This window comes from Quercus suber, unplaced genomic scaffold (assembly GCF_002906115.3).
Source record: "Quercus suber isolate HL8 unplaced genomic scaffold, Cork oak 2.0 scaffold_54, whole genome shotgun sequence".
NCBI classification, from domain to species: Eukaryota; Viridiplantae; Streptophyta; class Magnoliopsida; order Fagales; family Fagaceae; genus Quercus; species Quercus suber.
Window position 1 is genome coordinate 1,872,743 of NW_027069519.1, and position 16,945 is coordinate 1,889,687.

Below are 16,945 nucleotides of genomic sequence, written 5' to 3' on the forward strand. Positions count from 1 at the left end.
TGTATTTCTTCCACCTTAACTCTATTTTAAAGATCTGTTGCAGTGTGCAGTTCCTTCCTTGGAGTCCCTGGGAAGGTATCCCTTGTAAATTTAATTGATCTCTCTCTCTCTCTCTCTCTCTCTTGTGCATATGTGCAAGCATGTACATTGGGTGTGAATGATGATATAAGAGCATGGCTACATTGGATGCAACTAGCTTAAGTGATTGCATATTGGACATTAATCTGCTCACATGGTAGTTTGCTACTTTGCTTATTCAACATAAAGCATTGGCAAATTTAAAGGAAAACCTCAACAGTTGATTGGTTTGTGAATTCATTAAGTCTAAAGTTTAGTAAATAAGGGACAATGATGAAGTTCAGAAGAAAGCGGGGTCTTCTTAGAATTATGGTTTGCTTGTAGAAGGTAAAGTGTGAGTGCATGGGAAGGCATAATTAATGCCTTGACTGGATTATTATGTGTCCAAGTCCGAGCTTTGTCATAGAAGACAAGAAAGAAAAATGTACCACTACAACCATGAAATTGGCTTGAAATATTGTCAAATGCTTCATTTTCTAGTGAGTGATACAGACTGCCAAGTGCCAACTGTATCAATGGCATCTGATTTTTCTATAGTCCATTATTTTTAGCTATGATTACCTTGTAACAAAGGATGGCCACTCAAATTTCAGGGGCACCCAAAGCCCCAAACACAGCCTAAGTTTCCTTAAAAAGGAACAAACGATCGATTCAGTCTTAACCATTACTTTCGTTCTTCTGATGTGTACAAACATGCTGTAACTCAACTCATGGAAATCACTGTATCATTGGTTTCCTTGCATTGACTTTCATTATTCACTGTGTTTGAAACTTGCATCTAGTAACTAGTCACTTGTCTGAGAGTATGCTAATTGCCACTATTACGAGTGAACTTGGATGGTAATGGAAATGGTTTTGAGAAAAATATGTTAGCTTTTCCCGGGTGTTCGGATGCCCATTATCAAATTTTGGTATGATGCTACTATTAATATGAACTTAGTTACTATTGGAGACATCTTTAGCCAGGGTATATATAGGATTTTTGTTATGATTTTTGAACCATTCATATGTAATATAAATGTTGTACCTGTGCAGTTTGTTCCAAAATCTAAAAGACATGCATTTGAATCTTTAATCTTCATTATTTGAGTACTTATTTCTGCTTTGGGAATGTTGGCTGTTATTACTGGAGGTCTTGATTCAAAGCTTATTACGTGGGACTTCTCCGAAGGGCGACCATACAAAATTGTGGATTTTGGTATGTATCTTATATGTTCTGTTCTGTGATATTTTGTGGTGCAGAGAATATATTGTTCTTGCAATCTTTTTATATGATTGTTAGCTGTAAGTGTATGTGCTTTGTTGACTGCAACAATAGGCAAACTCTTCCCTTCTCTTGATTTCTCTCAAGTCTTTTAACACTATTCACCCAAATGTGATACTACTTGTTCAATTTATTTTATAGATTTTGGTGCTTGGTTGCTTTTCAAGGCGTTTGTTGCGATTTGGTACTCTACTTGGGCGATGTAGTTTGTTAGGGACCTATGGCAATAAGCTCTCTCTACGTACAGGATTAAGATGTTTATGAGCAAGGTTTACCACTATTGTGAGTTAAAAAAAATTTATATTTAAAAAAAAAAAGATATTTATATCGAGCATAGTTATTTATCATAACCTTTTGTTCCGTGTTTTAGATTTTACTTTTGATATTTTTTCTCCCTTAACCAGTTGCTTGACCTTTTGGGGGTTGTTGATTTTCTCTTTTATATATATATATATATATTTTTTTTTTCTTTGTAATAATTTTTTCCTAAAATAATGACCCTTATTTTCAAACTTATATTTTTATTTTTCAAGCTTGGATTTTGTGCTTCCCTGGTTGCATCATCAGGGTTTATTTAATACCAGGGGTGGTGCATTTGCTTGTGGTGCTTTACCCAAGGTTGATTTGTTTTTGTTGCTTCCCAATAAAACATGCTTTTGAGTAGACTTGCTCTTATTTTGAATATTATGTTCTTGTAATGTAAAGTTGTCTTGAACTGCATAGTTGGTATTCTCTATATTTCAGCTCTCATGCAGGAAGTTGATGTGTCTCTTTGGTCATCCTATGTCAGCAGTTTCATATCCAATTTGGTTTTGCCACATATAATCTTTCTACTGAATGCAGGATTTTTATTTTTTTATTTTTATATATTAATATTTTGGTGGTTTGCAGCTTAAGCAGTGGAGTCTGCTTTGGCAACAGGCTCTCTTTTCCTCCCATTTTATGTTGGTTTATTTTCCTCCCCTAGAAACATATGTGGTGTTTTAACTAATGCAGATTCAATTTTCTCATATTCTATATATACAATCCACTAATATGTAACTCTAGTGGGTAAAATTGAGAAAAACTCAAAGATGCCATTTAATTTAATTTTTTGTCTAAATTGGAGCTTGGATTGTTTGTATTTTCAGTTAGCTCTCTTGCTGGAAATCGGTGCCTAGACCGTGGGCGCAGTTCCATACATGCTTGTATGTTATTGTTATTTTCTTGCTCATAGTGCAGCTTGTTCATATTGTACTTGCAACTTCATACCCTATTTAATTTTGCTGTGCACACTTACCAAAAAAAATTTGGCTGTGCACTTGTTGTTTGGAGCAGTAATCACATTGCGCGCATGGCCTGAGAATGGATGCCGGGGAGTATCTTTGTTGGACAAATGTGATTCAAATATTTGTTAGGCTCTTAAGGTTGCTGGTTTTGTCAGGAATTCATCTAAACTTGGTTTTGTCAGTAATTCATCTAAACTTGGATTTTTGTTTATTGATTTCCTAGCCATGTAAAGTGAGTGGGCAGATGCAGTCCTTGTTTAACCAAAGTTTGACTTTAGTCAGATGCTCTTACGTAGTAACATAGCTTGGTGATGTTTGTTTTTTGCTTTTCTCCGACTGCATTGGGGCTGGGATCATGATTAAACAACATATGCAGTGTATTAACTAATGTTGATTCAATTTTGCAGCTTCCCAATCATAAATGCTGATGAGTAAACCCGCTGCCCAAACCTCCTCCTCCTCCTCTTCTTCTTCTTTTTATTTTTTATTTTTTATTTTTAAATATTCTTGTGATTTACACTTGTCCTGAATGGCAGGTTGGATTGTTGTTTTTTTGGTTTGCTATATTGGGAAATCGTTGCCATCACATCATTGAGGGTTCACACTATCGTACAGTTGTGTAAATTTGTCTTCATTTCATGTTATTATTGTTACTTTCTTGCTTTCAATGCACAACTTAGTCATCCTGTTTTGGCAGCCAGTTTCCTGTTTGGATTTTATTCTGGCAGTGAGTGGGCAGTGTTGTTTATGGTCTATAGAACTGGGTTATTTTGGTACTCGGAGACTCTTTTCCTCCCATTTTTATTAATTGTTGTTATTTTCTTCTACAATCATAAGATTTAAAAGTATAATCCTTGTTGGTAGCATCATACCTAATTTGCAGGTTAATTTGGTAATGCCTCTTATTGGTGTGGGGCAGTCAGGCTCTTGCTTTACTCTCTCATGATTTGCTGCTTGTTTTCTTCGTCGCAAAATTTGATTATGTTTTTTGGCTCAATGTCTTCCAAGTTTGTTGCAAGTTTGAAGTTTTTCCTTTTTTAGACTTTTTTTTTAAGCATTGTGTACCTTATGCTTGTTTATGTGCTGGTGATGTTCATTTTGTGATTTTTTGTTTAGTGCTTTCCTAGTGTTATTATTTGGGTATTGTGTTAGGGTTAATTAAAAAATTTATATTGACGAGAATTATGTATTATAAGCTTTTTGCTATTTATGCTTTTTGGCTCAATGTCTTCCAAGTTTGTTGCAAGTTTGAAGTTTTTCCTTTTTTAGGCTTTTTTTTAAGCATTGTGTACCTTATGCTTGTTTATGTGCTGGTGATGTTCATTTTGTGATTTTTTGTTAAGTGCTTTCCTAGTGTTATTATTTGGGTATTGTGTTAGGGTTAATTAAAAAATTTATATTGACGAGAATTATGTATTATAAACTTTTTGCTATTGTATTTTATATATACTTTTGATCTTAGGTATAGAACTTATTAACTCTGCCTATGTTTGTGCTTTATTGCTCAAAGCCGGGTTCCTTGACTGGAAAAAGGAGGAAGGGATATACTACTTATTTCTCCCTTAACTACTTGCTTGAGCCTTATTTATATTCTCCTTCCTAGTTCTTTTTTTCCTTCTGAATTACTTCTTTATATTTAAACTGATATTTGCCTCTTTTTTTTTTTAATTTATAATTTTATAACTGAAGCTTGGATTGTGTGATTTGTCTGGCCGGATTTTTGGTCGTATAATTCCTGCAGCCTCCTGAGATGTGATGCAATTCTGAGGTTCTAAGCTCTATCCTAGTCTGATTTCACCTTTTCTTGCTTCTCAATCTTTTTTTATTTACATATATGTTAGGTTCTTAAGCTTGCTGGTTGTGTAAATAATTCATTTAAACTTGGATCATTGCTTATTGATTTCCTAGCTGTGGAAAGTGAGTGGGCAGATGCTGTCCTTGCTCAACCAAAGTTTGACATCAGTCTGATGCTCTTGCTATTTTGGACTGATATTATGTATTAGCACTTAGTATCGTTGCTTTGTTATATGTGGGTGATGCTTATATTTTGCTTTTGTTAGGCTTCGTTGGGGCTGGAGTTATGATTAAACAACATATGCGGTGTTTTAACTAATGCTGATTGAATTTTGTCCCTTCCCAACGATAAATGCTTATTAGTAGACCCCTTTTTCCACCGCCTCCTTGTATTTTTTGGCTTTTAAATATTATTGTTATTTACACTTCTCCTGAACTGCAGCTTGGATTTTTTTTATTTTTTTATTTTTTTTTTCAGTCTGCTAATGTGTGAAATCAAAGCCATTGCTACTTTGGGGGTTCACATCTTCATACGGCTTTGTAAATTTGTTTTGTTTCTTGCTTTTATTGTTACTTATTACACAACTGGGTCATCCTGTTTCGGCAGCCTATTTCCAGTTTGGATTTTATACTGGCAGTGCCATTTATGGTCTTGAGGAACTGGATTTTTTTGGTACTTTGAAGCTATAGTGGAAGAGCTTGATTTGGTAAGCAGTAGAAGCTTTTAGCGCAATAAGCAGGGACGGAGTGTAACTAGGGGGAACTTGTTTGATTAAATGAATGAGTTAAGGGATGGAACCAATGCTAAACACTTGTGAATAGACTTGAAATGGAGTGAAGTTAATCGGTATTAGGCACGAACACTATCACAAGGATAAGCAAAGGAAAATAGTGGAAAATAAGCTCTCTTTTCCTCCCATTTTTTGGTTATTTTCTCCCACAATCATAAGATTTAGAAGTATAATCTATGTTGGCGACTCATACCCAATTCACGGGTTAATTTGGTAATGCTTCTTATTGGTGTGGGGTAGTCAGGTCTTGCTCTATTCTGTCGTGATTTTCTGTTTGTTTTCTTAGTTGGCAAATGTGATTAAGCTGATGTCTCCTTGTCTTCAAACTCTGTTGGAAGTCAGAGTTTTTCCTTTTGTGTTTCTTCTTCTTGTTTATTTAGCGATGTGCATTTTGTGGTTTTGTGTTCAATAGTTTCTTTGTGTTATGCAGTTGGGATTATGTTAGGGTCAATTAAAAATTTTATATCTTACATTCTTTTTTCTAGTACTCTTTTCTTTTTCATGCAATTTATTAAGTTGGATCTTGGATTGTTTGTATTTTCAGTTTGCTCTTGTTGGAAATCAATACCTGCCTCGTGGGTTTGAACTTGCATACATGCTTGTACATTTGCAAACCCATATCCAGTTTGGATTTTAATTTGGCTGTGCTTTTCTTGTTTGTAGCAGTGATCCCATAGAGCTTGTGACTGGGTATGGTTGCCGAGGGAGTATCTTCGTGGACAAATGTGAATACACAAATCTTTTCTTTATCCTTTTGTGATTTACCTGTATGTTGGGCTATTTAGTTTGCCGGTTGTGTACCTAATCGATATATATATATAAAGCAGAGACCTTATGCGGGAGAGCATGAGGTTCTGCCAAGTGGCACCTTGGTTAAGCCTATAAGGTTTTTTTTTTTTTTTTTTTTCAACTTCCACCTTATCTGTTATCCCTCTCTCTCTCTCTCTAATTGAGTAAAATAACGTTTCCCAATTCAAATTTTAAAGTCTCCCTTTAATCGAGCCTCCTCCTCCTCTCTCTCTCTCTTGACTCATTCACTTCCCCAGAAATTCCATCAGCTATTCAGATTACAGGCCTTTCAACTATCTGCCATTTGCAATTTCCTTTAATATTTTTTTAACTTGCTTCCAGACTACACTAATTAGCTTTAACAATATGCTCTTTCTCTCTATATCTTTTTACCTGTTTCTTTCAAAGCTTAGCAACTACAATCACGACAAGAAGAATAGGGCTACACTCAAATTGGTGTAGCTATACTAGTACCAGTTTCTTCAGATTCAGCTGTGCTAGAATCTAAATCCCACCCATGTATCTAGGGAGACAATGATGTGAAAGGTTAGGCTACTATGCTTCTTCTTTTCTTTTTCTTTTTTTTGTTTTCTTTTCCTAGATAAACCTTAATCTGCCTCCTCTCTCTCTCTCTCTCTCTCTCTCTCTCTTTATAGGCTGGCCACTGAAATTAGGCTAAGCTTAGATACCCATACATGTTTTGGTATGCTTTTGCCATAATTTCTCTTCTTTTCTTTTTATGCTGATTTTTTTTTTCCTTCCTAAAATTCTAAGTTTGTCAACACCATTGCTAGCTTTGCAAACATAATCATGAGCATGCCATTGTAGTATTTCTAATACGTTTTTAATTACTCAGTTTTTGAACTCAATATCTTGCATGTGTTATAGTTCAGATTGTGCTTCAAATGCTAAATTGTAAGGAAAAATCTTGGTTTTGCATTCTGGACTCTACAAAATTCAAACATGGTAAGGTTTATAATTTTATTCTTTTTCCCCTTATCCGAAACATCATTGCATTTTTAGGTAAGTAAGAGAAAACACAAATACAATGCTTTAACAAATATGAACTAAATTTATTTATTTAAGCCAACAAATAGGTTGCTTAAGAAAGAAAAATAAAAAAGCAAAACAAAACAAACAACAATAACAAAGGGTTAGGATTTAATTATGTTGGTATTAATCTAAAGTTCGATTTTCAATTTTGACCCGTTGTGTGTTTTGTTGTAATTACAGTAAGAAAATAGATGTGCAGATAAAGAAGTGGTTTATGAAATCCCATGACAAGGGCAATGGCAAGGAATTAAAGCATATCCAATTGCTCTCTCTCTCTACTCCTTCGCCAAAATTGCCAAAATAGCATCAGAATCAAAATGTCACTTTGAGGTCAGTTTTTTTCTTTTATTTATTTCTTTTTTCTGATCTTCTTTGGCTATCCCATTGCAATGTTGATAATTTGTGACTGATATACTTTTGGTGGGATGGTTAGGGTCTGATTTTTTGGCTATGAGAAGGGGTTTTTAGGATTTAGAAATCTCTACAAGTTTTAATTTTTCATTAGATATATATTCATATCTTAAGTCATGTTTCAAAATTATATTTCATAATTGTGTTTTACCCTCTCTTGTTATCTTTTGCTTTTTTATTTGGGGTTCACATGTGGTGTTTTAATTAAGGCTATTTTGATTTTTTCTATTTTCAATCATAAATATGATTTGTGATAAGGATTTATCTATATATTTGTTGGATTCTACTAAAATATGGTAGTTGTAGTTCTTTTTATTTGTTCTGTCATTCTTAGGGCATGTTAAAAGTCTATTCCTCATAAGTCTACAGGAACTGGCATTTTCTTTTTGGGTCCTTAGTAGAAGTGGCTGAGTTTGATATAGTGATAAGCTCTCTTTTCTCATCATTCTCTCTTGCAATCATTAGAACTATACAATTTTGGGCTTTTTAAATTCTCTATAATACTTGGGCTGTTTTTCTTAGGCTTTGGGTTTCTGGACAGCCTTAAATTCAATGTAACACCTAGTGAGAGCTTGAAGTTTCCCTAGCAATTATTTTTCCTCTATTCTGTCTTGTTTATTTTTTTCTCACTCAATCCGAATATGGTAATGCCTCTTATTGTTGTGGGAGAGGTAAATTTACGAAGTATGTAACCATCATTACAAGAGAATAATAATACAGGTTTCTGCTTTATCCTATTATGATTTGCATGAGTTGGGCTTTTTTGGAACAACATGGATCGAACTTATGTCTCTAGAATTGCATCATGGTTTGAGCACTGATTGACTTGTTTCTTTATAAGCTGTTGATGTCTATTTTGTTGTTTTTTGTGAACAATGTTGATTATTTTAATCTTGATATGTCTACAGTAGTGGAAACTCTTCTGCAACAAGTGTTTACAAAACTCTGTGTAGACGACACTAGCTTCTTACAAAAACCAAAAGATACATAAAAAGGCCAACATCCAGTGTTGGTCTAGCCAAAGTAGGATTCTGCCCAAACAATCTAAATTTTGCACATGACTTGACAGCTTGAGTCTTTCACATAGGAAAGCTAAAAATGTAGAGAATTATTGACTCTTAGATCATGGAGATTTGAGTTCCATTAAAAAGTACTAATCACACAGTCCATTTCTTTTGCTATTTTCAGAGGCCTTTTAGGTTCTACTATATTAACTGATAGTAATGTTTTTGGTTATTAGTTCCTTGAGTTGTATTGTGTTCATGTGAAAGATATTTCTTTTTATCTGTTTTATGCAACAACGTTGGTGGTCCTTCTTTCTTGCTTCCTTTAATAGTTTTGCTATATTGCAAATGTGTGGATCATGGACATTTGGTTTGAAAAATTAAATTTTCATTGGAAAGTACTTATAATGCAGAATGTGTACTCCTTAAATTTTGATTCAGGAATGAACATTCTTTTTTTTTTTTTTTTTGCAGAATTCTTAAATTGTGGGTTCTTTCTTTGGCTAGGCATGATGCGGTACTAGTTATGCTCTACTTCTTGGTGTCATGTACTTCATTGGTTATTTCTGATTCTTGCAATATGTTTTTGTGAAAGTAGCACTTATCTTTCATTGATCCCCAGTTCCATTGAAGGTACAATTTTGTGGTTAGTCTTTTGAAATATGGTTTTGGTGATGTGGGATCAGGTCTTGCACTGGTCCTTTGGTTAGTTTTAGTATTTAGCAAGACTTTTTCCTTACCCATTTGTGTGGTACAGTATCTTCTGTTAGTGTTCTTTCTATTGTCTTTTAACCTCATGTATGGTTATGCATTCTAAGGCACCATTCTGTGCAATGTTCTATAAATTTTGTGATTTGATTGTTGTAATTTTTTTTTTCCTTTCATTATACAAAATAGATTATTTTTTATCTCGTAGAGACACAACTTAGAAGTTTTATTAGAGCTTGTCCATATTGGCAACCTTACTATATCTTGCATACATTATTAGACATCCTGGTGCTCCTTTGGGCTTAAAATAGTATTAATTGCTATATCTTCTTCTGTATGAATTTGTTCTTTGGATTTGCATCGTCTACTTTTGTTGGTGTTTCAAGCAGTGTTCTTGGAGCAGTGACACAGGGCAACCAGAACAAAATTAAAACAATAATAAAAGAAATGGATATGACCTAGGGGTCAGCACCTAGACCTAGTTTGGAGTCAGCTCCAAGCAGGGAAACCAATAGGAGTTAGCACCAGACCAAAGAATGACCAAATGATCATTTTTTTTATTCATCAAAATATCAACTCTTTCCTCAAGGAGTACAATAGGTTGCTTATAAAGGATTGCTAAACCCTCCTTCTAATTGGCTTAGAAAATCCTAATTACCTTATTACAAAAATAACTTTGCTTCCAAATTAAAATACTAATAACCTAATAAACTAATAAGACCTAAAATATAAAAATACAATTGACTTGCAAACATAAATAATACTAAATAAAAATCTTTTTGCGTCTCCCGTATCAAGCAGGTTTTGCAAGTTCTTACCCAGGGTGCTTGGCAAGGTTGTAGAAACTTAATGGGCAGGTACACTGCTGCTGGATCCTTTTTTGATTGTCATGTACTTGCATTTATCATATCCTTTGTTAAATTTTTATCTTCAATTTTGTCTTTTTGCACTCTAACCTTATGCTTTTTGGAGCTCATCACTGGCAGTCACATATGTATGAGTTGCATTCTTTAAACATTAGTGCTCTAAATGTCAGGAAAGGAAGGTATTTGTCTTGTAGAGGAGTTCTATTTGTTTTTTTTGGTAACTGTTGCAATTTGGAGAGTGTTAAAATCTCAACCCTAACATGCGTACAGGAAACAGACTGTCTTTTGGTGCTTGGTTGCTGAATTGGTGGAGTTCGATTTGGCTATAGGATTTCTTTTCCTCCCACTTTCATTATTTTCTCCTACAATCCTAGTCTCGTTAGGTGATGGTTTGAACTTTCATTGTATTCTTTTCCCTTCGTACTTCAATCTTGTTTAATTTTTGGTTATTCTATCTTGAAAAAGTTATGTCTTGTTCAAATGCGGTAATGCCTATTATTGGAATACAGGTAGGTTGATGGTGGTGATCGTGACCCAACTATGGTTGTTGGGGTAGAATAATATCAATTATGCTTTGCACTATTGGGCTTTCTAGGAATATTAATGATTTTAACTTGTGTCTTTGGATTTGCATCATAATTTAAAATTAGAATGTTATTGATTTATTTACAAGTCATAGGTGTGATTGAGCAGATGCCATCTATCTCCAAGCATGACTTCTTTAAGAGCTGGTGGTGTTTGTTTTGTAGTTTGTGACAAGTACATTTCTGGTTCCCACAATTCTTTGTTTCGTTTTTGCAAGCTCCTATCTTATTTGAATGTGTTTATTCCTCTTATTTGTGTGGGTTTTTTTCAACTTCGACCTTATCTGTTATCCCCCTCTCTCTCTCTCTCTCTCTCTCTCTCTCTCTCTCTCTCTCCAATTGAGTAAAATAACGTTTCTCAATTCAAATTTTAAAGTCTCCCTTTAATCGAGCCTCTTCCTCTTTCTCTCTCTCTCTCGACTCATTCACTTCCCCAGAAATTCCATCAGCTATTCAGATTACAGGCCTTTCAACTATCTGCCATTTGCAATTTCCTTTAATATTTTTTTAACTTGCTTCCAGACTACACTAATTAGCTTTTACAGTATGCTCTTTCTCTCTATATCTCTTTACCTGTTTCCTTCAAAGCTTAGCAACTACAATCACGACAAGAAGAATATGGCTACACTCAAATTGGTGTAGCTATACTAGTACTAGTTTCTTCAGATTTAGCTGTGCTAGAATCTAAATCCCACCCATGTATCCAGGGAGACAATGATTTGAAAGGTTAGGCTACTATGCTTCTTCTTTTCTTTTTCTTTTTTCTGTTTTCTTTTCCCAGATAAACCTTAATCTGCCTCCTCTCTCTCTCTCTCTCTCTCTTTTTATAGGCTGGCCACTGAAATTAGGCTAAGCTTAGATACCCATACATGTTTTGGTATGCTTTTGCCATAATTTCTCTTCTTTTCTTTTTACATTTCTCCTTTTTATGCTGATTTTTTTTTTCCCTTCCTAAAATTCTAAGTTTGTCAACACCATTGCTAGCTTTGCAAACATAATCATGAGCATGCCATTGTAGTATTTCTAATACGTTTTTAATTACTCAGTTTTTGAACTCAATATCTTGCATGTGTTATAGTTCAGATTGTGCTTCAAATGCTAAATTTTAAGGAAAAATCTTGGTTTTGCATTCTGGACTCTACAAAATTCAAACATGGTGAGTAAGGTTTATAATTTTATCCTTTTTCCCCTTATCCGAAATGTCATTGCATTTTTAGGTAAGTAAGAGAAAACACAAATACAATGCTTTAACAAATATGAACTAAATTTATTTATTTAAGCCAACAAATAGGTTGCTTAAGAAAGAAAAATAAAAAAACAAAACAAAAAAAACAACAATAACAGAGGGTTAGGATTTAATTATGTTGTTATTAATCTAAAGTTCGATTTTCAATTTTGACCCATTGTGTGTTTTGTTGTAATTACAGTAAGAAAATAGATGTGCAGATAAAGAAGTGGTTTATGAAATCCCATGACAAGGGCAATGGCAAGGAATTTAAGCATATCCAATTGCTCTCTCTCTCTGCTCCTTCGCCAAAATTGCCAAAATAGCATCAGAATCAAAATGTCACTTTGAGGTCAGTTTTTTTCTTTTATTTATTTCTTTTTTCCGATCTTCTTTGGCTATCCCATTGCAATGTTGATAATTTGTGACTGATATACTTTTGGTGGGATGGTTAGGGTCTGATTTTTTGGCCATGAGAAGGGGTTTTTAGGATTTAGAAATCTCTACAAGTTTTAATTTTTCATTAGATATATATTCATATCTTAAGTCATGTTTCAAAATTATATTTCATAATTGTGTTTTACCCTTTCTTGTTATCTTTTGCTTTTTTATTTGGGGTTCACATGTGGTGTATTAATTAAGGCTATTTTGATTTTTTTCTATTTTCAATCATAAATATGATTTGTTATAAGGATTTATCTATATATTTGCTGGATTCTACTAAAATATGGTAGTTGTAGTTCTTTTTATTTGTTCTGTCATTCTTAGGGCATGTTAAAAGTCTATTCCTCATAAGTCTACAGGAACTGGCATTTTCTTTTTGGGTCCTTAGTAGAAGTGGCTGAGTTTGATATAGTGATAAGCTCTCTTTTCTCATCATTCTCTCTTGCAATAATTGTGTTTCACAGCTTAAGCAGCTGAGTATGATTTGGCAATAAGCTCTGTTTTTCTTCCCTTTTTTCCCTTTCCTTCAAGCATAATTTAAAAAAAATACATTTTTGTTGTTTTAATTCTTTCTAATACTTGGGTTTGTGACTGAATTTCCTAGGTTTCATTTTCGAGGAGGATTATAATTCCCGGTCTTGTGAAGTGATGGTTTGAAATGTCTATTACAATTCTTCTCCCTTTATCTTGCTGTCTAATTTTATTTTTGGTCGCTATGTGTTGGCAACCTCAATAGTGAATTCACAGCTTAATTTGGTGTAGGCCGTAATTATAATCTTAGTGCGACCAATCTTGGAACTTGGGCTGTGTTGATTGCAACAATAAGAAAACTCTTTTTTTTTTTGGTCTTATATTTCACATTTTGCTTGTAAGTCTTTAATACAGTGTTCCTACTACTGTGATAGTGTTCTATTCCTTGTTCAATTTACTTATAGGTTTTGGTCCTCGACAGCTCTGTGAAGGCATTTGTTTCTTTGAAGTTGACTTTTCTAGATAGATTTGGTTCTTGTCTATAGGAGCACAATCCCTTACGGCTGGTAATTATGGGTTCAAAAATTAAATTAACATTGTAAACAAAAATTGGTGCTTGCATTGTGTTTTTTTCAGGCTTCATTTGTTCGGTTTTAACTAATCCCATCACTGCCTTGAATTTTTGTCTTGGTTCCTTTTTTTTTACTGCTGCCTACTTGCACTTCTTACTACTTCTAAGAACCTAAGGTCATCAATATCATCATTGGGCATTCATATAAGATAAAGGCAGCCAGCTTCAAACATGGTTGTTTTGAATGTTAAAGAAGTATAAGATTTAAATTGCAAGGAAGAGGGCATTCATATAAAATAAAGCAGCCAGCTTCAAACATGGTTGTTTTGAATGCCAAAGAAGTCTAAGATTTAAATTGTAAGGTAGAGTTATTCTAGTCATTTTTGCAACTATTGCAATTCTGTGTACATGTGAAAAATTCTCACTGGATTTTTTTTTTTTTTTGGTTGCCATGCAGCTTAAGTGGTGGAGTTTGGCTTGGCGATAAGCTTTCTCTTTCCCTCTTTTTTCTTTACTCTTCTACAATTAAATGAATTATAAGGATATTTTTCCACTCGTTCTAATTCTTTCTTATACTTGTGACATGTATGCATTTCTTAGGATTTGGTTTCCTTGAGGATTATAAATTCCAGTCACACTCAACGAGGGTTTGGAACTTCTATTGGAATTCTTGTCCCCTTGTCCCACTTTGCTTTTTGATTTTTAGACATTATTAGGGTTTATTCAATTCTAGGGTTGGTGCATTTGCCTGTGGTGCTTTTCCAGTTTACCTAAGGTTGATTTGGTTTTGTTGCTTCTCAATGAAGCATGCTTTTGAGTAGTGTTCGTGTAATTTAAAGTTATCCTGAACTTTGCAGTTGGGATTGATAATTTTTCAATTTGCTCATGCGGTTAGTCAATGCCTATGCCACCAAGGGTATAAGCTTTCTACATCTGTCTTCATGTCTTGTTCCTGTTGATGTCTTTTGGCTTTGAGTGGATCTGGTAATCCTATGTTGGTAGCACCATATCCAATTTGGTTAGCAACTTATTGTGTATCTGCAGGAAGCAGGATTCTTTTTATTTTGGTTCTTTGTAGGTTAAGTAGTGGAGTCTGATTTGGCAACAGGCTTTCCTTTCCTCCTTTTTTATCCCTGCTACATTGATAAGAGTTTGAAGGGTATATTTTTCTTGTTTTACTTCTTTCTTATACTTGGGTCTGTGACTGCCTTTCCTAGGAGGATTATAAATTCCAGGTTCACTGAGTGAGGGTTTGAAACTTCTATTGAAATTCTTGTCCCTTCTTCTTGATGTGTTATTTAATTTTTGGTCATTCTTTGTTTGTAATGTCAATAATGAATTCACTGGCTAATCTGGCAATGCCTCTTATTGGTGTGGGGGCAGTAATATAACTGTTAGTGACCTGAATATGGTTGTATTTTTTTTTACTGCTGCCTACTTGCACTTCTTACTACTTCTAAGAACCTAAGGTCATCAATATCATCATTGGATAAAGGCAGCCGGCTTCAAACATGGTTGTTTTGAATGTTAAAGAAGTATAAGATTTACATTGCAAGGAAGAGGGCATTCATATAAAATAAAGCAGCCAGCTTCAAACATGGTTGTTTTGAATGCCAAAGAAGTATAAGATTTAAATTGTAAGGAAGAGTTATTCTAGTCATTTTTGCAACTATTGCAATTCTGTGTACATGTGAAAAATTCTCACTGGATTTTTTTTTTTTGGGTGCCATGCAGCTTAAGTGGTGGAGTTTGGCTTGGCGATAAGCTTTCTCTTTCCCTCTTTTTTGTTTACTCTCCTGCAATTAAATGAATTATAAGGATATTTTTCCACTCGTTCTAATTCTTTCTTATACTTGTGACATGTATGCATTTCTTAGGATTTGGTTTCCTTGAGCATTATAAATTCCAGTCACACTCAACAAGGGTTTGAAACTTCTGTTGGAATTCTTGTCCCCTCGTCCCACTTTTTTTTTTTATTTTTAGACATTATTAGGGTTTATTCAATTCTAGGGTTGGTGCATTTGCCTGTGGTGCTTTTCCAGTTTACCTAAGGTTGATTTGGTTTTGTTGCTTCTCAATGAAGCATGCTTTTGAGTAGTGTTCGTGTAATTTAAAGTAATCCTGAACTTTGCAGTTGGGATTGATAATTTTTCAGTTTGCTCATGCAGTTAGTCAATGCCTATGCCACCAAGGGTATGAGCTTTCTACATCTGTCTTCATGTCTTGTTCCTGTTGATGTCTTTTGGCTTTGAGTGGATCTGGTCATCCTATGTTGGTAGCACCATATCCAACTTGGTTTGCAACTTATTGTGTATCTGCAGGAAGCAGGATTCTTTTTATTTTGGTTCTTTGTAGGTTAAGTAGTGGAGTCTGATTTGGCAATAGGCTTTCCTTTCCTCCTTTTTTATCCCTGCTACATTGATAAGAGTTTGAAGGGTATATTTTTCTTGTTTAACTTCTTTCTTATACTTGGGTCTGTGATTGCCTTTCCTAGGAGGATTATAAATTCCAGGTTCACTGAGTGAAGGTTTGAAACTTCTATTGAAATTCTTGTCCCTTCTTCTTGATGTGTTATTTAATTTTTGGTCATTCTTTATTTGTAATGTCAATAATGAATTCACTGGCTAATCTGGCAATGCCTCTTATTGGTGTGGGGGCAGTAATATAACTGTTAGTGACCTGAATATGTTTGTAGAGGGAAAACAATACAACATCTGCCTTCTCTTCTCCAAGCATTAGTTGAGACTTTTTGGGAATTACATGGAATTAACATTATATTTCTGGATTTGTGTCATAATTTGTGAACTCGGATTGTTGCTAATTGATACATTGTCACCAAATATTTGGCAACAAAGAAGACTAGGGATTTAGAGTTAGAATAATTTATCTTTATAATTGTTGGATTCTATTGAAATATAATTCATTGTTTTGAATTCTTGGTGCATGATAAAAATTTATTCCTCACGTCTTCAAGAACCTTTTTTATTTTATTTTTGCTGCTTAGCAGCTTCAATGGCTAAGTTTTCTTTAATGAAAATCTATCTTTTACTCAACTGTCATTATTCTCTCTTGCAATCATAAGAACTATACATTTTTTGGTTTGTTTTTATTCTTTCTAATTCTTGGATCTATAACTGCTTTTCACAGGCTTCGGTTTTTTGGACTGCTATATATTCAATGTCTTACCTAGTAAGGGTTTGAAATTTCCCTTGCAATTCTTGTTCCTCTGTTTTGTCTTCTTCAAATTTTGGTCATTCATTTTTGAATATGGTAATGCCTCTTATTGTTATAGGACAAGTAAATAAAAAGGTTCTTGACCTTAGGATGGTTGCCGAGGGTAAATAATACAGTGTTTTGCTTTATCTTGTCATGATTTGCATGAATTGGGCTTTCTAGGAATGACATGGATCCAACTTATGTCTCTAGGTTTGCATCATAGTTCTTTGGATAGAAGTTTGAAAGGCTTGCATCGTAGGTTACGATTACCAAGCAACTAATTCGTTCAAAAAGGTTTGCATCATAGTTCGTAACCTTAGATTGCTTCTAAGTGATTTTTTATTTGTAGAATCAACTAACACAGTTCAACAAGGTAATTCCTTCCCTAGAATTTATTGGTGCTTTTCT

General features: G+C 34.1%; 1 long non-coding RNA gene across 1 annotated transcript; it reads left to right on the plus strand.

Moving 5' to 3' along the window:
* Nucleotides 1–4,497: 4,497 nt before the first annotated feature.
* LOC136067005 (uncharacterized) lies at nucleotides 4,498–8,465 on the plus strand. Its single transcript, XR_010628529.1, has 4 exons — nucleotides 4,498–4,766; nucleotides 4,883–5,111; nucleotides 5,740–6,950; nucleotides 7,218–8,465. It is a non-coding gene; the product is annotated as an uncharacterized LOC136067005 (long non-coding RNA).
* Nucleotides 8,466–16,945: the final 8,480 nt, after the last annotated feature.